This window comes from Dermacentor silvarum, chromosome 2 (genome assembly GCF_013339745.2).
Source record: "Dermacentor silvarum isolate Dsil-2018 chromosome 2, BIME_Dsil_1.4, whole genome shotgun sequence".
NCBI lineage: Eukaryota > Metazoa > Arthropoda > Arachnida > Ixodida > Ixodidae > Dermacentor > Dermacentor silvarum.
In genome coordinates, this window is record NC_051155.1 from 221,844,998 (window position 1) to 221,866,833 (window position 21,836).

At 47.4% G+C, this 21,836-nt stretch overlaps 1 pseudogene; it reads left to right on the top strand.

Moving 5' to 3' along the window:
* The first annotated feature begins 14,799 nt into the window (after nt 1-14,799).
* Nucleotides 14,800-14,967, top strand: LOC119443240 (U2 spliceosomal RNA; annotated as a pseudogene).
* The last annotated feature ends 6,869 nt before the right edge of the window (nt 14,968-21,836 follow it).

Sequence of the window (21,836 nt, forward strand, 5' to 3'; positions counted from 1 at the left end):
GAGTGCGTAGTAGAGGACTGGACTTACGTGTTTGAGAGAGAGAGAGAGAGAGAAATAGAAGAATGGAATGGCAGGGAGGTTTGCTACCCTGCACTGGGGAAAGGGGGTACGAGTCTGGAAAAAAAAGTTCTTATGTCCTCCTTTTCCGGTAAAACAGAACACGAGATAATGTCGCAATAAGACTTAGCATGGTCTTGCCGCATGCTTTGACCACTTGGACCATGCGCTATATAGAACAAACATATCTATAACAAAGCATTTAGTACTGCCTCAGTCTGCAACTGATCGTTCGACCACTCGAACAGTCTGATTCACACTGTACAGTATACGGTTATTATTAACCAAAGTATCTTGTTTGTGTGCGGAAACATTGCCCAGCAAACAAGGCAATAGCCCAAGATAACTACTTGAACGCTTGTCAAAATAAACACCACAACTTATTCTCCAGCAGAACGGTACCCACGCTGTTAGGATCGTCATAGGTTGCCTAATTACTCATTGCTGCTAAGCCAGAGCTTCGAATTACAGTGCTGAGAATGCTGCAGCAAGGCAACATTCGTGAAACGAATTTTCAGAAATACCTAACTGATCTCTGAGGCTGAATGTAAGCTCAAACAAACACACACACATCGCGCAGAGTGCTCTGCCCGCCCTAACGCCAGCAGAAACTCCAGCCGCTGAATTAATTCCGACTTAAATCCCTTCACTACGCCTCACTGGACTGTTCCCCACATAGAAGACGCCATGTCATGCTAAATAGACCGCGCGAGCGCGAAAAAACCCACCAGAAACTGCCACCGAGCGTATACCATAGCCAACGCCTCCTAATTAGGAGGCGTTGCCATAGCATACAATACGGGCGTTCGCTAAAGCCAGCATGCCGACTGCCCATAGATGGCGCCACTGCCTACGCAATGGCGGCGCCCATGAAAAAATGGACTATACAGAGTTATCATCAGGCCTGTCTAAACCAACAAGGGCTTGTGGGACATGGCCCTGCAGATTTGGCAAGGCAATGCAAAAATAGGAGAACATTCAGACGACAAAGAAAATAACGCTGTTACGTAAAGTGCGCGCGACATTACATTTGGCTGCACAAATTTATTACAAAAGTACATAGAGTTCAAGCTTACCCATAAAAAAGACCTAACAAAAACCAATACTACTATACTATACTACTACTATACTAATATACTAATACTACTAATACTAATAATAATAATAATAATAATAATAATAATAATAATAATAATAATAATAATAATAATCACCATTCACAAACTAGCAAAGAAGACGGATATCGTCATCGGTCTAATCACGCGGGTAGCTAACAGAGGGAGAGGACTGAGCGAAGAGAATCTGATAAGGCTAGTCCACGCTTTCTTGTTATGCCATTTCACGTCGGTAGCGGCCATGCACGGCTGGAAGAGGGCCGAGCGAGACAAGCTACATGCCATGATAATGAGGGGGATCAAGAGCGCGCTCGGACTACCAAACTATACACACGCACCGACCGACTTCTGCAGTTGGGAATTCATAATACACTGGAAGAAATTGCAGAAGCACAAGAAAGGGCACAGATTCTCAGACTCTCCGGCACCACGGCGGGCAGACGACTCCTAACAGAGATGGGCGTCCCCCCGGCTATGGTCGAAGACTTCTACCAGGGCCTTCCAAAAGAGCAGACAGACCACATCATCATAACCCCCGCCCCGCGCAATATGCATCTCCAGCGCAACGTTGAAAGAAGGAAGGCCAGGGCCATGGCGCTCCTACGCCGGGCGACAAAACTCCCTGGCGACAGCTGCTTCGTCGACACGGCCCAATATGGCAACAGCAAAATTTTCACAGTAGTATCCATCAACCACAGGGGTTCGACCGTTAACGCAGCTTCGGTACGAAGCACGTCGTCATGTGCGGCCGAGCAAGTGGCCATTGCCTTGGCCCTCCTGGATGACAAACATGCCGATATCTTCGGCGACTCCAGGGCAGCCATCCGCGCCTTCAGCGTTGGCGCCGTGTGTAAGGAAGCCTGTCGCATCCTCGACGGCAAAAGCATCGCCACCCACACTCTCACGTGGTTCCCCGCTCACATGGGATGCATCATGGGAGGCCCCACAAACCTCAACGAGCTGGCCCACTCCAAGGCGCGAGGTCTCGCTTTCCGCGACCATGGAGAACTCCCCGACCGGCCCGCAGGGGTGAACAGAGATCAACCGACCACATATAAAGAAATTACGGAGCACTTTTATCTCGGCAGGAGAGACGTTCCCCTTCCTCACAAGAAGTTAAATAGAGCGCAGGCATTGACCCTCAAATTATTGCAAACAGGCTCGTATACAAGCCTGGCTTTATTACACAACCTTTATCCCGACATTTATGCCAGTATTTCTTGCAGGCACTGCAATGACTTCGCTAACCTAGACCATATGCTCTGGCGTTGCCCCTCGTTACGAGGCACGGGACAAATCAATGAGGACAAGTGGCTCTCCGCTATCAAGAGCCCCGGTGCCGGGGCGCAACTATATGGGCTGTCCAGAGGGCCCACGATGCGGCGGTCGGGCATGGCCTGACTGTCCCAACGTGGGAGCGGCCCGCTGCGCGCTGAGTCGCGTACCTCATGACTTTCATTAAAGTTTTACATCCATCCATTCATCCCATATGTGTGCAATCTACCTCTGTCGTTGCACGTTTGTGAATCTCTTGTTGAAGTGATATCTGTGCCTCGTAGCATTAAATACCGATACCCGCCCCCATGGCATTAAAGAAAACTGACCTTTGCCTCGAAAAAAGCTTTCAGACTCTGCGCTCGGCTCGCTCAGAAATGTATGCGTGCAAAGCGCGAGGGAAATAGGGTGCTTTGTCGCTACCACTTAGGCACGTTCGTAGTTTCTCGTCCAGCGAAGCAGTCGCCTTCTCCGTACGTTTCTACGCGAGCTTTGCGCACGTGCTCGCGCCCTCGCTGCGACAGCTGCGTAATACCTTTTTGCGTTCCCGCTAGATTCGGTTGTCGAGCCGAATGCGAACGCGAGGCTTTCCCCGCGTAACGAGACAACATCGGTGCGGGGAATGATGCCGCGCGCGGCTTCGCCGTCATCAGAGTTTGCTATCTTTCCAAATGCGTTGAGAATGGACAAAACAACTTCGAAGAGTTCAGCGGGTTACTGCATTCGGCCGCGGTTTTATTAATGCTCCGCCTCGCGGGATCGAGAGAGAGAGAGAGGAGGAGTGAGAAGTGATAAGGGAAAAGACAAAGAGGTTAACCCGGCTGAGCCCAGGTGGCCAGCCTGCATTCGAAAAGGGAGCAATGGGGACTGAAACGTGAAAAGAAGTAAAGAAGAAAAGTTTTCTGCAGGACCAAATTTGCAACCGCGGTACTTAGGTGCTTCCCGAGCAAACGAATTTAAAGTATAACAGCGCGACTTTTTTAACGAGGAAAAACCGAAGAACAGACAAGGACAAGCGCGGACCTTCAACTTGTTTGAAACGAAAGGTGCATACATTTTGCGGAATGAAAGCAAACAAAGGAATAAACAGGAGGTACAGCACAGGTTAAGTACTAAATAAAACATTGCTTGCTCCCGAAAAAAAAAAACGGCAGTTGTTCCTGCGATAAACTGATCGATGGCTTGCTAACACATGGTATGCGTTCCTGTGCCATCTGGGCAGCTTCAATGATTTCGCTTGCGCGTTGATCGCGATGTCTGCCGACAACATCGGTTTGTTCAAACAAGGGAGATGGGATCACAGACGCGACAGTGAATTGCTAAAACACTTCATTAACGTTGCACACATTGTTAATGTGCGCGCGCAGAAGGTCTTTGATTACCTTCCTGTCTAGCTTACGTAACAGCCACCACAATAAAGGAGGATTCTGTTTATCACTTGGCCTGCGCATTCCATCTAACAGGTACGATGCCTGACAGTGCATTCGCTTTTGTGTTTTTCAATGGGGCAGGTTTCTTTGGCCCTTGCCCGAGCACCTATTTCCTACTCACCTTTCTAACTGGGTTCTCAATAATTGGTGAGTAGCTTCTGTGCCTACATCACGTTCGCTGAGGTAAAGCAACTGTCGACCGCGCTCGCCGGCCTATAGATCCGAACAACCACCATCATTACCAGCTCCATCACCACCACCCTCCCTCCCCCCCCCCCTCCCCCCGGCAGCGACCGTCAGTGATACAGCACTGAGCGTTTGCACTACGTCGGGTAGATATACACTTGACTTCCACTGCTCTGAATTTTTTCCTCCACTTTCCTTTTCGCCAAGTGAAGGGTAGCCAACCGGGCTCAGTCCTGGTCAACCTCTCTGCCTATTATTTATCCTTCTCTCTCGCTGTTTCTCGGGCACCATGCCAGCGTGTTCACATACACGGTATCCAGAACCACCAGTACGCTCTTATATTTAGGCGCACGCCAAGAAAACTCGAAAGGGCAGAATTAATTCTGAGCGCTCCACTTTACGGGCGCCTGAAGTTGTAGCCTTGAGATGTGAAACTCCATCACTTGCTACTACTGGCTCTGGCGACCAGCCAGCTATACGGAAGGTCAAGAGTCCTCTGAAGAAGCATCGCCATTGCGAAGGACGAAGTAAAAACTACACAAGGACGTCAGTGCACGAATCTAGCACGCATCCACTCAGCAGAGATCTCTTGAACTCGGAGGGCCCGAAAGGAAGAAATGTTCCCCATCCTTTTAATAAGAAAGAGAATGGCTTGTTGCTATTGTTTATATCATTTAAGTGGTTATCTCTGCGGCCGAGAGATGACATGAAAGCGCAAAATATGGCGCTGTATCTTTCTCGCTCACACGTTCGCACACAAGGGGGTCGTTCTAAAATATACGGCCCGCCGCCAATGAGGCCGCAAAAGAAGACCGCTTCTCGCCGCGTATACCAGCGAAAAACTTATTTTCTTTTTAATGTTTTTTTTAGCGCTGTTCGCAGAGTTTCTAACTCGGAGCCCGTTCGCGCATGCAATAAGAACAAAGGCGATAGAAGGTTGACTTGGCTTCTCTTAGCTGCCCGAAGAAAAGACCACCGTCGTAACAACCCACATATATGGCCGGTGACGCGTTGAAGTGAAGTGCTGCTGCGGCCTGGTTTCGATGCGTCTCGCGGGAGGCATTGCCGCGTCCAGGAAGGGAAGACCCAAGTTTCTCGCCATTACGCACTCTCGCAGACGCTCCACCCTATACACCAACTCTTGACGGCCCTGCTCGAAAGAACAAGAGATATATACGCTATAAGAGCTAAACACAAAGCGCGTCAGCCTGGCGTCGCGCCGCCGTGTCCCGGCATGCGGCCGAGTGCTTTACGTCCGTTGGGCTCCTGTGGTCGATGTTGGCCTGTTAGCGCCCCCCCCCCCTCCTCCCCAACCACCGTCTCCGCCGTTTCCCAAATACCACGAGGCCTCCGTTTTCTCGCTGTCGGCATGGAACTGTATGTTGGACTTCTAGATTCGGCCTTGCGTCCTCAGTCGACGAGCGTAAATGTGTGCGCAACTCTTGCCCGATTTCTTCACTCGCTGATTACCAGCGGTTCCTTGCGAAACAAGTGAAAGAAGTCGGATGAAGCGTAAGGGAAGTCTCATTTCTCTCGCTGGAACCATCGTCACTGATTTGTCGCAGCAGTTTCTCTTTCTCTCGGAAACACACATATGCACATGCACAACGCACGCACGTAGAAACACACAGACAGAGAGAGAGCGTGTGTGTGTGCGTGCGTGTGTGAGTGAAGATATGTTTTTTTTTTTTCTTCCCAGCAATGGCGCAGCACCGCATTGCGAAAGGACGACACGTTCTTAGAGTTCTACTGGTGCTGCCACATACTTTTCAGGTGAGGCGAGAGACGAAGATTTCAGGGTTTTCGACCCCCTAAGTACCAGACGATACATGTCCCACCGTGCTCAATGAACCCCACGCTGGCCATTTCAGACAACTCTCGGCAATCCAAAGCACCTGCCCCTGTGTTAATCAGAGACCTAATTTTCAAGGACGTTACTCATCTAAGGTCTGCTCTCTATTGGCCAGCGCGCAAGCCGTCTCCTCGTTATTTTTTAAAATGCACAGGCGCATATAACGAATCAGTGATATCAGTGTGAAGGACGTCACTTCGTTGACCGCCACTTAAATGCTTAGAAACTTGGACGCCGTGGTCTGGCCAGTGTCCTGCCCAGTATCCTGGCTGCAACTTAGTTGTAACCAGGATATTTGAGATAGTTGGAGGCGATAGTGGAATAAAGAGACAAAAAAAAATTACGAGAGGATGGGTGTAGTAAATTAACACTGCGTCACATGCAAAGGTGCACAACGAAGCCATGAACGGCCACTGAGACCAGTCTCTACCAGTCTCTAGACGAACTGTGGGTGTCCAGTATACGATTAACGTGTTCTGCGTGCCTTATGTGTATAATGCATGCACTATGACCTATGTGTGCACATTACTCATAGTACCTACACTGTCGACCACGAGCGCATCGTGCGCATAGTGTGGAGCGTGTAATGCGCCTACTGTGTGCGTATTTCACACAAAATGCGCAGGATCTGAGCTGTATACAACGGTGCCCTTTGGTTTCTCTTCCCTTATGTGTCACCCTTACAGCGCTAGAAAACTTTGTCGAATGTCTGTCTGCATCCCTTACCTACACTGCAGTCTTAATAACTCTAGGAAAACTTTACATCGAACACTATGTGGGATCGTGCCCAAGTTCTCGTGACGCTCATCTGGAGACGCTCATCTGGAGGCTCATCTGGAGAACATACAAAAGAAAGGCCTCATGCATGCTTGCCTACGACGCATTGTGATTACGTAGAAGTCCGTTATAGCTTATAAACTGCAAGGAAGCTTCACGTCTTCTTCTTGCATTCCTAGAGACGCTGTTCTGTTGGGCCTCGACCGCCAGGCTAAACCTGCCTGTTGATACAGACCAGCCCACCACCACCAACAACAACAACAACGTCAACATCAACTCGAAGTCCTTATTCGGTCGCCTTTCCTTCCGTTTTACATGCCGGCGCGCAGAAATAGAAATGTCCAGAACCATGGCAGGCAAAGTGCGCCTCCCTGAAGCATCGCCTGTTGGGTTTCCAGCGACGTAACGCTAAATTTTTCTCTTTCGTTCGGCTTTCGTAGTTTCTCCTCGCATGGTCCGTGGTGCACATCACTCTTTGCAGTCTAATACAGCGTGATAAAATAAGCCTCAAGTGAGTGCGCCTTCGTGAATGCTTTCTGTAGATTTCTCCACTTCTCTTATTCGTTGCAAGTGGCCTTGATGGTGCCTTTAAATTTGATTAGACGAAAATGGACTGTACTAGATTAGGTTACATTAGGTGTTGCTAGTTAAAGTCGACGAGGAGACCGAATGCGGGAGAGAATGCCCAAGGCACTAGGATGGCTCTCCCCAAATAGACACAGAACGAAGAAGATGCACAAGAGGGTCTCAGATCTAGTTTCGTTGCAAGAGCCTAAATGGGGGTGCAATAGAAGGAACGATGGGTAGAAGTGAATGAAACAATTGTGTTTCGGTGTCAGAAACAAGGATACTTGTCAGGACTGCTCGAAGTGCCAGACATGTACCGGCATTGTATCAGTCTGTGACGAAAGTATCTCCTGTAGTTTTGTTTCTTTGGTTGGTTGCTTTCTTCCTTTCTTTCTCTCTTTCTCTCTTTTATTATATATTTCTTCTTTTTCTATCAGGTAGCTTATCACCGTGGCAAGGTTATAAAACGTAATCATTTTTATGTCATCATCGTTGCTTGGTGAAAAGCTATAGCAAAATATATATATATATATATATATATATATAGCAAGAGAGAAAAATTTAGTCTTCGCGTCGAGGCGGCCTGGATAGAAGAGCTTCAACTGCATGAACACTCTTTTGTCTATATTAGTTATTAGTTATTTTAAAAAGCATTGGTTCAATGAAATTTTAAGGAAATAATAAGAACAGGCTCTTTTTCTCCAATGTCATCATCACCTGCGTCCTTCTCTCTTGAACGCGAGATTGCATTTTTGTCCTCGGGTAAGTACGACAACCCCGCGCGTAATTTGCATATGAAGATCTCAATCTCACCATCTCGCCAGAACGCGTAATCAGCCCTTCTAATCAGCGTGGAATCTAGCAGAACACCGCGTGCATCCGCTGCATTTTCTTTTGTGGAATGATTGGATTGGTTTTTTCGTGTTTTCGTAGACCTCTTCTCATCTTTACTCTTTTCTCGGATATAGCCTGTGGTTCCTTTTGTTTTTTGTTTTTCTCCGATTTCACAATTCTGCATAGTCTTCTCACTCACGCCACATTCCAGAGACTACGGGAGAGTGTGAAGGGTTCCTACGCACCGCCACCTCCCACTTCAAACCTCTTTTTTTTTTTTTTTCCTTCTCTTTATCCCTCATATATACTCGTACGCCTCAAGAAGGGGCAGGGCGCATTTCGAAATAACCCTTAAAGTCGTTCGCCTCGCTTGCTTGTATGTTTAAGGCACCTCATCTATTCTTTTTTTTTCGGTCTAATTCTATATCCACCTGCATTCTTCCCAAAGCAACGTGCTTGAACTACAGGCCCTCTGAAGAATCCGCACGACGATGTAAATCTCTCTTTCTTGTTTTTTTTTTCTTTTTTGTTCTTTTTTTACTCCCGCTTTTCTCAATTTAAAATTGCCGGATTTTCGTTTGTCTGCCACCGCGTCGGCTGCCGGCGCTGCATTAAAAAGGCAAGTGCAACAGCATTCGGCATGCAGAGGCGGGCGGCGATATCCTTTCGTCCTTAGCGCTCACAGCCACGCGAGAGGATCTCCGAGCACCCCACTTTTAGCCTATTGTGTAACGTCACAGGCAAGGGTTATCGACACTCGGTCGTAACCATCAATTACAGCAACAAAAGCCTGTAATTCGAGCTTTCTGCCTGCTTACAGACACCGAAGAGGAGTGCCAGCACTCGAGCCCCGCCTGCACCACGACCGCGGGTGGTTCGTCTATTTTTCTTCATTTCTTTATTTTTTGTTCTCTCGGCAGTTTCGACACCAACGACCGGTTATGAAACCGCGAATCCAGGCGCGGTGTATAGTTATAGGTGAAACCGCAAAGGAACACGCCTGCTCCTTGTCAGCAGTGCGAGTACATGAGTCAGTCGGACCGCGGTGTCGTGTCTGACGCAACTCGTGTCGATTCTCAACTTACTGGGGCACTAATGATAGACATTCAGTCAAGCTGCTTTGTTTGATTGCATTTCTCGAAATTCAATGGGTTCTTTTCACCAAGTGTCGCTGTTCTTAGCGATAGAATAGAAAAGAAAAAGTGAGGCAGAAAGGCTAACAATGTTGCTCCGGGTTTGCTACCTGTCACCGTAAACAAGGCCAAAGCAGAAATAAAGAAAATTGATTGATTGATTGATTGATTGATTGATTGATTGATTGATTGATTGATTGATTGATTGATTGATTGATTGATTGATTGATTGATGTTATTTTCTCAAACAAACACCAGAATCACGGTCACTTGTCTATGACATATTCCATAGCAAGCGGGAATGGGGGCACCGCATAATTTTGACCATTTCGTGTCATTCAATGAACACCTGTGCAAGTAAATGAAGACTGGCAGAAAGTTTATGCGCACACGCACGCACGAAAGCGTTTAGCGTGACTTAAGATTAGGTCGCAAAGGATACAATCGTACCAGAGCTTTGAACAAAGCTCAGGTAACCTTCTGTATGGCCTCGTTGCCTCCACGAACCAAAACATTCAGTGCCATTCCCCTCTGTGAAGGTGGATGACCAGCGGAGCTGTGCATGGGGCGATTGACCGTTGCTCCGGTGAAACGTTCCAAGTTTGCGCGATCGGGGCCACGTGGACGGTTCGCATTTCTTTCTGCCTCCCGGTCCTGGCGGGCAGCACGCTTATGCTTGGCGTCCGCGGCCCGCTCATCGTCGATGGTCTCCTTCCACCGCCGCCGCACCCATTTCCTTTTATCCGCGAAACCCCGGAGATTTCAGTGGGCCCCACAGGGAGGCGCTACGTTTTGTATCGATGTCTAGGTAGGACATTAGGCAAAATAATAACAAGAGCTTGGTGGCGCCACCCACCACCCCGTTTCAAGGGGATGCATTAATCCATCCACCCATCCATCCATCCACCCATCCATCCATCCGTCCGTCGGTCCGTCCGTCCGTCCATCCATCCGTCCATGTAAGTACGTTTCAGCCGACGCCGCAAGATGACGCTACGCTCCGGAGCGATGTACAATAGCGCTAAACGCAGGCTTCACATACAAAGTGCCACACGCGATTGTAGAAGAGACACTAAGCTTTATTTTAATTTAGAGTCCAACTGCCTAATCGCGGCGCGCGCATTAGCGCGACACACGCATGGCCGCCGGCGGAGAAGCTACGTCAGGTTATACGAAAACCCCGGTGATTTCAGTGGGCGCCAGAAGGTGGCGCTACGCTTTGGAGCGATGCAACTTTCAGCCGGCGTCGCAAGGGGGCGCAACGCTCCGGAGCGATGTGCGCTAACGCCGACAAAGAACCTACACACGATATAGGAGAGACTATGACGTTTTTTATTAAAGACAGATACGCCAATCGTAGTGCGCTAGAAGCGCTGACGCGCTCACGTGGCCGCCAGGATGAGCTACGTCACGTAATGAAGAAGCAAACATAAGGTCCTGCGAAAAGTGTGGTGTGGTGCGCAAGTTTTTTACGATCCCGGAATTTAAAAACACCGCCATCCCGACGTTTTCATACGTCGGTGGCTCGACACGCCTGAAATTGTTAATCTACGACCGTCTGTTGCCGGATGCGACATCCTGGAACCTGGCGTATAACATCTTCGCTGTAAAAGCTGGGCGACGTGGAAGGCTGGCTGGCTAAGTACCTTTTCCCAAGGCAGCTAATGTCACTGTGACATCACATGCAGCGGAAGCCTACATATGACTTTGCCTATGATATAGCGTAATAAATGGTGATTTCTTATAAAGAAAGGCTCAAAAATAGACTGCAAGTCAGCCGGCAGAAATTTCTAGACAGTTTCTGCACAAAGAGCCAGCAAAATTCCAGAAAAACAGCCACATCATTACGTCACAACAACAATCGCAGCGCAGTGATTAGGGTGGGATTTAAATCAGAAAGGGGAGTTCGACCTTCACATATAATTTTGTCTCTAAAAAATTTCTCCCTTTTATGCTTTCTCCCAACAAGCGCGGACGTAGTTAGGAAACAACAGCCTACTAATCTATCTTCACTTAACGTTCGCCTCTAGTATCACTTTGATCGGACCCTAACGTCATAACTTATCGTTTTGCAAACTTGCCCACGCTCGACGCCTGTGCGTAAGGCCAAACCTATCGTAGCAGTTCCAAAAACCGCAACAGATGGGCGTTTTGTTTTCTTTAAACCGTATCGACATTGATATGCGAGTAGTTTCTCAACGAATGCTGCTCTTTCGCTGAATGTTCAGTTAATAAGAATGAAAGAAAAGTTTAAAGTGAATGAAAATGCTGCACTGTGCCACTTTGAAGTTCACACCGTTTCATTGAGATACAGGCGCCCATGCTAGTAAACAATGAAAATTATGTGCATAGCCCTTCAGCGCACACAACCTACGAAAGCATCCCGAACCGGACAGCGCAGGCATGACCGTAGTTATCGCTCGTTAATTTCTTCATTTAGTATCATCATACCTGGCATGTTTCTCATTTCTGTTACAAACAGATGTCTTCGTGAGAGTTGTTATTTGTGACGTTGCAACTTTTTCCGTTCTTTCTTGCTATGTATATGCTCCTCCCTTCTGTAATGTATTTATACCTTTAGGGTACTGCGAATGAATAAATAAACGAGTAAATTAATTAATTAGTTAATTAATTAATGTGTGGCTCTGCCATCGCAAACACCAGAGACCAGCTGAGTATGGAAAGCCTAGTAAAGTAGTGGCAAACCACACACTGACTTTTGATGGGCTTCCCCCGTCTCCACTGGCCTCTGGTGTTTGCGATAGCAGAGCCAAGCATAATTTTTCTCCGTAGTATCGCGATGACTTCAACCGGCCACGTTCACGAGCCTCCGGATCTTCATTTCCTCGCCTACGCGAACTGTCGGCTTCCCTCAATCTAAACGCGGGATGTTCTCTTCTGCGACGCTTGGTTTCAGCTTCCATATAGCTCTCGCTTCAGTCTTTCGGAAGCGACGGATGCCGCCAGAGGCATCGGCTGCAGTCACGGACAACGGGCGCGTTCGGCGCGAACGCGGGAAAACGCGGTCGGCGGCGGCAGCAGCTCTACGCGTCCCACTGCTACCTTCCTCACTCACCCTCTCCACCTCGCATCCACTATGCTGCGCGATGCATTTCTTATACTCTGTTTTCACTCTACCTCAGCTCTCTCTCCCCCAGCTCGGCGAAGCTGCTGACGACGGAATGATCATTATAGCGAGGTTCTCACAGCTCCACTGTAATAAATAAGCTTTGTTTTCGAGCTATCAAAGCCTAAAAGTCGATAATTTCGGTAATTTCGGTAAAGGCGGTAATTTCCCTTCCTTTAGGTAGTACCACTGTTAGTTTTGTTATAAGTAAATTTGCTAACGTAGCGTTTTCAGTGGCGTTAGGGGCCAATTTTCCATAAATTCAGACTGCATATGCGCAAAAACATTACGGATTAAAAAAAAGCAAAAAAAAAAAAACAAACAAACATGCGTGGCGGCTCTGCGAGATAAAGTCGCTTTCAAATAGTTGCTTCTTGCAGCTTCAGTTTCAGTTTATTATCTATTCAATACAATGATTATGTAAACGATACTATACAGACGAGGGTCCCAAAGTCAAAGACTGCAACGGGACCCTATTTGTCTGTTATACGGTGGATAGCCCTCTCGCATAGTAAGTAAAATCGTAATGTACGGAGGGACGTATCCATCTATCCAACCCCATGCCAGTGGGAGATAGCACATATGCCACCAGCTTCCTGTAAGGTTCGTATATTTAAAATAAACATGAAGAAAGTCAACTCGAACTATCCTTTCCCTTTCGGTTCCCAGCAATCAACAAAACGGTACGTTCCTGCGTTAGCCCTATCCTGCTTGTTTATTTTTATTTTTTAATTGCCCGCTCGAGGCGAACAGAGCCCTGTTTTCGAGACGCTCTCTAATGGAGCAGCTGATAACGAAATATCAATTTAAACCGATTGATTGGTCGACTTCAACGACATCTCGCGCTATACGAATTCCCGGACCTTTATTTTATCGATAATGGGCTATACAAAATTTCACGCACGTCTCATCGCGTCCACAATAATCGACGTAGCGTTCAAAGTTTGCTCGCTAATGGATGCCTACAAGAGCAAACGGGCGGTTGCTATCACGTCGTCTGGCTTCACTGATGCGGCACGGTTGGCCGGACCAGCAGCGCAAACCACGCAGGTGTACTCGTGTTCGATGTTTTAGCGTCCAAATGCAAACTTCCGTCCACCGGGTCCATTGTCGATATCCCGCACCGGTCTCCGATGCTATAGCACAAGCCGATCCGTTTGATCTCCCGTCGGCGCTATAGCTGTTCTCGGCTTGTCTGCTGTCGATTCCCGGGGGCTGATTTGTCCGTCGTCTAGTACCACGCGTTCCGCTCGGCCGCTGACGAAAGAGATAGCTCGCCGTCTATAGCAGCGAGGGCAGCGAATAAAGGACCACCTCTCGCGAGATCGTTTTGTCGTCTCCCTTTCCCGCCCTCTTCCTGCCTGCGAGTTCCTGATAGGCGTTCTCCTCCTTCACGCACGCACGCACGCACCACCACCACCTCTTCCTGCCTGTACTTCCTATATTCCGAAAGCCGTTTTCTCTATTCTGGTCCTCCCGCTGAGAGCTTCGTACGCGCCGGGAATCGGTCGACTTCCTCCCCCACTTGTGTACGCACGGCTCCGCGAAAGAAGGAAGCATACTCCCTCACGAATGGTCCGTTTTCTTGGCGCTCGTGTTTGTTACAGGGCTGTCTTTTACCCGACTTCTGGTTAAACGCTGCTTCTTAACGCGCTCGACATTACGACAAAGCGTGAATGTGGACATGCGGAAAGACAAAAAAAAGAAAAAGAAGAGACATGCGCTGCTTTGAAATGTTTATTCATGATTAAATGTTCGTTCACGGAACGAACTCTTTAAGAGTAGAGCAGTATTTTCTTTCTCTATTGCGCTGTGCTTGCGATGTCTCTCCGCGCTTTCGTCGCAGAATACGTGGTAGCAAAATGATGGTGCAATCTACTGCTGTGTAGTGAACAGTAAACACCCCCACCCAACAACAAACACGCGTTGGAGCAATTGCTCCGATGATGAGGGGTCCATTATTAGAAACCCTATATAGGAGTATCACAGACCGGAAGAGATCTGGAAAAAAAATTAATTCAGTGCCATTCCACTCTGTGAAGGTGGATGGTCAGCGTAGCCGTGCATGTGGCGATTGACCATTTCTCCGGTGAAACGTTCCAAGTTTGCGGGATTGGGGCCACATGGACGGTTCGCATTTCTTTAATCCTCGCAGTCCTGGCGGGCAGCACGCTTACGCTTGGCGTCCGCGGCCCGCTCATTGTCGGTGGTCTCCTTCCGACGCCGACGCGCCCATTCCCTTTTCTGTTCACGCCGTCGTTCTTGGTAGGCACGCCTGTTCTTCTTCAGACCGTACAGCACGCGGCCTACCCATTTCACAGTCAAAGTAGAACAGAGGAAAGGAGCCTACGTTGAGCATGACGTCAGGAGACAGAATACACTCAGATTAGTAGGCACTGGTTTGAATACACGAGATGGCGTACACGTGTATGACGCGAACGTAGACATGGCCGACACGAATCAAAGTTCTTATCAACTTAATATCTGATACGGGTTGTATTTGGACCCAAGATATTAAACTTATTTTTGCAAGTTGCCGGAGTGCTTGAAGCATGCTTCACCTCCGCCTCGGGTATGCGAGAGGAGCATACGCTGAAACTCATGCGCAGCCTCCTCGTCCATCAAATAAATGTTTTAACAGCGGAGATGTTTATGCCGAGCGCCATCTGTCTGTCGTAGACAGCAAACTGTGGGCCGATCCTGGCGGTAGCGCAGAAAGGGTCCAAGCGCAATGGCACATACCCCTGTGACCTAGCGAAGCTGAGCCTGGATAAGTCTAGCCAAGCATGGTTGGGACTACTTAAGCTTAGTCAGTCATCGATATCCAATCAATAGCTAATCGATAATCAATCAATAAACAATAAATTCTGGAAAATGCTGGGAATGACTTGGTAGTGCTTAGCCTAGCCGAAGAGCTAGGACTAGCAAGGTGCCCATCAGCTCCGCTGTCTCTTTAGCATTGCGCCTTCAGTGCAAGCTACGCAATTTTTTTTCTCCTCTTCCTCCGTCGCGGGTCGGCCCGGTATTGCACTATCTTGGGGATTTTTGGTCTACGGACTTCGATCCGCTGGAAGCTAGCCATATACAGCTTCGCTGTAAAAAAAAAAAAGTAAGAAAGAAAGAAAGCCCTTCAAATGTTGTCACATATCAAGGTCGGATTTATACAGAAACGATTGAGAAGAACACAATTCCGTCCTGTGAAGCTTCCCTTGCGAGACCACGATAGTGTGACATACTTAACACACATGCCTTCTACCTCCCACCAAAGTGGGCAAAGTAGCCGTTCCTATAAAATAAATTACCTCTCTCGTATGTGATGTTTCCGTATCTGCACTTTATGGCACTATTGTGAAGTATATATAGACTATGCCCATTGAAATTCCTTTAGCTAGGATATCTATATAGTGCGTCGGTTAAAACGCTCTCGTCGCTATCCATTTAATGTTTCCACCTTCAACGCATTTTATGGCCGCTAGAGTGTTTCTGAGACGACGTGTTCCTAAAACCGAACGTATAGCCTCGGTTCACGGAATTCACCGGCATCATTGTTCACCGCCTTTCTCTGTTTCTAGGGCTTTCTCTCCCCCCCATTTCGATGCGATGTGCCTACGGTCTACGTGAACTTGATAAACAGTCCATCACCGTGTGGCACACATACCACTGCTGCTGGAACGTAACGGGAAGGATACGAAGGGTACAGCATCTTTTTGTGCAGCATGGTTGCATGTGTAGCAGCGTCAGTCGATTTGAAAAACTCGACACTTATAGACAGCACATCAAAGTATAGCGCTTCGGCCAATGTACACGCAGTATAATGTTACGTGTCGCTGATGCACAAGCCTATGTACAGTATATTTACACGCAGGCTAACGTTGGTAAATACAGCGACCGTATATCTATCGGGAACACGTCGTCTTCCTCCTCTTCAGTGCAGTCACGCTGTGGCGAAAGTCCCTAGATATTTTCTTGCTTTCTCGAAGTAGCGACAACCTTTGAAGTGCCACCGACGAATCTCATTGGGCGGCGATAATTACGGCAGCCATGTTCTTCCTAACGCTGTTCGCCTGCATTCACTTGCACGCTGCTGCGAGCAGCGTAGATAGCAACGGCCGTTGACGGGCGCACGCTATCTAGGAAGATAATGGCGGCCGACGGAGCAGATGTCGTTAATTAAAAAAGAACAGGAAATCTAGGGACTTTAACTGTGGCGGCTGTTTCGTATCAATATGTTGCATTCTTTACCTTCAAACTATCATTGTGTATTCTGTGCTGTTCTGCAGATATTTCTTTCTTTTTTTTTCTGGAGACGCACCAAATTAGCATCCCAACGGTATTGCGCCACAGGCCGCATTGACTGTGGCTAACTTAATTAATAACGGCCTGCTCCCAGTTTTGGCTTTAATGCGAACACCAGCATTACGATTCTCAAACCACCCGTCAATAATTAATAGCCGTTGCGCGTAAATGGCTTAGCAAATTCAGATCCTTATTAGTCGGAGGTTAGTATCTAATTACTCAACACTGCTTCCATTTAAGCAAGACAGACCTAAACCTCCTAAGTCGCTATTCTCAATTTGTACTTAAACAACGATTAAGCTAACCGCAGAAAGAATCAACGCCGTATCTCTGAGTTGAGAAAAAAAAATAAACCTTGTTTTCTAATTGAAAACGCTGAAGTAATCAATTTTTGCGACTCTGTGTTAATGCCTGGGACCACCCCACTAGGAGAAAAATTAGACAGAGCTGTGTAAGCACAGCGGCCAAGTGACGCCTTTCCTTGAGTGAATTCGAGAATAAAAATAGAGCAGCAGTGACGTCACAAAGGCGGATAATCAATTATTCTGTGGCAAGGGAGTAATTAATTGAGCAGACGAGGTAAATTCTAAAGTAGCGCACTCATTAAGACCCGCTGGTAAGACACTTGATTACTTCTCGAGAAATCGGCAGGGTGAAGGAAAAACAAAATCAAATCAATAAAAACGCGTCCTGAGAAAATCAAGGTAAGACGGAAATTAACAAAACACGATTTACGAGAAAACTTTAATTTTTTTCTCTATTTCTTTTCCTTCGTTCCATTATTGACGTTTCGAGGGTCTCGTTAATAATCCCGTACCTTCCTCCCTGAAAGTCGGTCAAGGCAGACTGCTTCATTGATCACGTTTCTGAAAATAATTGCTGATAGTCGTATAACCTAAGCTGCAGGGTTTCTCTCCTCTTGAAAGCGAACGAATCGACGTTCATATTTGCATAAGAAGTTATAATGAATTCTAAGCAGGAAGTCTTCCCGACTTTCCAAATTTTTCTGCTATTCTTCACCTGCACTGACACGTGGCCACAGTTAATCGCTGGCGTTTGATCACCGCCGAGCAACAGCATACTGGACAGGTTGGATTGCATTCGAACTTGGGGCTCAGACAGAGGACGGCACGTAAACCGAAGAGTTAGGACCATGCAGTGCTCGCAGCACTAATTTAGCCCGATGAAGGGGGCTAGATGTTTGCTATTGATCTCTATTAATTGCTTACGCTAAGTACTTCCATGTGCTGGCATGTTTCTGGAGTATTCTAATTAGTTAGCGCAAGTGGTACGAGGGGATTCAAAGACAGACGTGTTTGCGTAGCACAAGCGCTATTAGCATTGAAAACAGAACCGGCACGTAGCGGCGAAGAATTACTGTTTTTTTTTTTTTTTTTTTTTTTTTTTAGCTGTGGCACGTATGAAGAAACAAAGAAACAAGTGTCAGGTAGTAACTCGCTCACAACATGCCCCCAGGAGACGCGCGCAACGCATGTACGCTCTTAACATGAGGCTGCAAGAATTCAGAGTTTTTCAATTCACTCCAAACTTCGGGCCTGCTCGGGAAAGAAGAAGAATATGATTATGACGATGATGATGATTGCGGTGGTGGTCGTCGTTAATGGCGTATTATTTCAAACGAGGTGGCGACAAATCTTCACTTAGCCTGTTTGAATGATAGCATACCGCAATCTGTCACTCTACCTATCTCGGCTTTATCTCGTAAAACTACCTATTTCTGTGACGATCCTGTACAGTACTCAAACGTCTCTTGCTTATCTTGACCACTGACCCGTTGGTGCTCCCATAAGCTTTAAACCCCGGTGCTTCTGGAAGGTGGATGTTTTCTACCGTTCTAGGTGCGTGAATATGTTGGGACTCAAAGTGCTGAGTGGTCTCCGATTTTTACAGCGTAAGCTGTTATGGGCTCATTCTAATAGCCGTTTCGGTTCGTGTTGTTTTCTGCCGCCGCCACCACCACGTAACCGCCATCGGCCGAAATGCGAAAAAAAAGTACCCGGTCTCCGCCGGGATCGAGCCCAGGCCCGCTGCGTGGGAGCCGGATACTTTACCACTGAGCCACGCAAGCGCTTGCTGTCAGCGTCAGAAAAAGGCCCTATAAAGGCGCCCTAGGGAGGCGCGCAGGCGCAGACGACCCGAGCCTCCGCCAGTATGGTAGCGCCATCTAGTTAAGGCGCATGCAAAAGCCGCATGCACAGACGCAAACGACGAGATGCGATTCAGGCGAGGCGCGCAATAAACGCGATCCGAATGTGAAATGTGCGCCACGTATTCTCGGTACCTCTTCGGTACACGTTATGGCGCCTACTCGCAAGGTACGAACCACTGCTGAAGAAGCGAATCGTAGAGCTACGTGCGCGGCTACAACTAAGCATCATCGGGTTCAGCAGACTGCTGTGCAGAGAGAATTACAAACCGCAGCTCGCAGTCGACGCCGGGCGGACAGTTGAGATCGCTCTTGTCAAAACGAGGCGAACAGGCTTTGCCGCGAAGACCTTGTTGTGCGTGGGGCCAAAATTGCTACTCTTAAGCCGCGCACGCCTGTGACTTTTTGCTGAACGGCGGACGTCCCAACATTTTGTGGATATCGGTTATTGAATTGATGTGCCATTGGTGATCTACAAGATTGAACTATGCTTGAAATTGCTTGAAATGGCAGTCCTTGAAATGGCTTATCTGACTGAAGAAAAAAAACACGGTGCTAATTGAAAATACTGTTTATTTGGCTTTGCTTACATTGCATGACAAGATGTTATTTTTTATTTATTACTTTTTTTGGGGGGAGGCGTTTACAAATGTTTAAACATTTTCGTTTTATAGTTAGCTCGGGTGTCCATGGTGATGTGACAGTAAGCAGGCAGATCCTTTTCGCGTATCACTGTTTGCGGGTTTAGAAACATGAGTGTATTAGAAGTTTTCCCAATTGGTATGAAGAGCACTAGAGCAAATTAGGAGAAAGATAGACGAAAAAAAGAAAAAAAAATACCACGCACATGTTTCAGTATATGTGAAACGAACCTTTCTTGAAGCGACTAATTAGATGCTGCACAACTTAATCTGACGCATACGATCATATTTATTTACATCCTATGCAACATGTAGTCTCATAATATATGTTTATGTTTATACATTACGCCATTCACGAGATATGCCAAAAATAAAAACGCCGATTCAGTAAAGAGTAAGCTCTCTCACTTCATGTGGATGCTTGTTATAACTGAGTGTGAAAATTCGCGTGGCATGCTGACGTTTCCTACGTGATTTCGCAGTGAACTCCCCAACTTCATATCTTTAATACCAACGAAGATAAGATAGAGATGGCCTTGGCTTGCACGCTGGGCGCCGTGGCATTATTGAACATGTTGTTTCGTTTATTTACTGTAGGGACGAGCGAGGAGACTTCTTATGACTCACTCATGGACACGTATGGATGTCTATAAAGATTCGAAGAAATATTTATGAAAAACTGTCTACAACAGTACTGCAAAGCAGCGCACAACTCACACTCCGGCAAATGACCTTCAAAGGACATACAAAATATTGACGCAGCGTTTGATTACCACGATAGCGAGCAGCAGGAATCGACACCGTGAGCACCAGAAGCCGGTTGGTCAGCCTTTTCATTCGCGGGGAAATCACTTTAACACAGCAAAAATCTCACGAAATACTATTGCCCAAAATCAATTACCCACAGTGCCAACAACCGGTCAATCACCTCGACGTTACCAACAGCGGGATAGCTAAAACACGCTCTTCGCCTACGAATTAAAGGTTGCAACACCAATCCCAGTCACTGCGTCGCAACTATTCACTGCTGGCCCAGAATTTGCTCTCGGAAAACACTTAATTCTTTAAGCCCTGCAGTGAAGTCTTTATTTCGCCAGCGCGATTTTTCGCCCACATGTAGTACAGCTTTGTTACTGCTGTCATGTGTCACTGTCTGATATTGCCTTGTGGTGTCGTCTTCTCCGCGGATGCGCGCCGTCACCGAAGGCTTATCGCGAAAGGTGCGGCCACCAAAGCGGCTTAGTTTATTGACGCAACACCTTTCGGTTTATTGCGCTATAACGGGCATTTCGCAATGCAGCAGGCGAAGATTACGAGTCTCTTCCTTCGCTCGCAATCGAAGTACGACAGCGCAATACTTGTCCCCCCCCCCTTTTTTTTGAGAGAGAGAAAGAGAGAGCACTTACCTCATGTTTCTCCACGCAACCGGGCCAGAATCGGGCTCTTAAAACTTTCAAAAAATTGAGTGGCAGAAGCCGGCCCACTGGCTTTATTATTATTATTTTCTCTGTCCGGCTAAGCAACGAAGGCATTATTTTAGTCGCCTATTTCATGACCTCTCTCTTCCTCTTTCTCTCTCTCTCTCTTTATTGACCACTGGTAAAAACTTCAGACCATTCGCATCTTGCTGCAATGTTGAGTGACATTCTCTCGTTAGGTCAACCGTTTAATTGCGGTCATTGACTTGCGCATATGTTTGCGACATCTGATCGCAACAAAGGTCCGGTTTTTGTAGGTTGCGGGGAGTGGAGTGGGAAGACGGGGGAGAAGGTGTTGCCATGGCAACTAGTAACGCTAGATTTGTTGTGAAACAAATCGTAAACAAATAAACAATGACAAAGTTGGGAGAAACTTTAGAGAACTTGAAAACGCAACAGAACTGGAAACGAATGTTGCACTAATGACTACCTGCAACTTGAACAGCGACTGAATACGCTACTGCGTAAAACGTAGCTGCTGCAATTTTAGTAGAATTCGAGCTTATGAGTTCAATTCACTCATTTTAACGCGATAGCGTTAAGGGCCCCGTGTCGCAGAAAATCCGACGTCGGCGTCGGTATCGGCGTAAGCGCCAGCGTCCGTGAAGGAGAAAATCATCCCGAACCAACCCGACCGCGCAGGCCGCCCTCTGCGTGGCGCAACGTGTTAGTGAACAAAAAAAAATGTGGTTGATCCCTCTTATATAGGAATCGGTATAGAACACGAAAGTGAAACGTGTCTTCACAGAAGTAGTGTAATGTTTATTGCACATTGATATATAATGTCTATTGGTGTTTTGTGGCTAAAGCGCCCTTAGGCGTTGATGCACCCACGCTGACGCCTGGTGGCACGTCTCCTCCATCACGACTACCAACGTCGATGACCATGAGCAACCGTCGT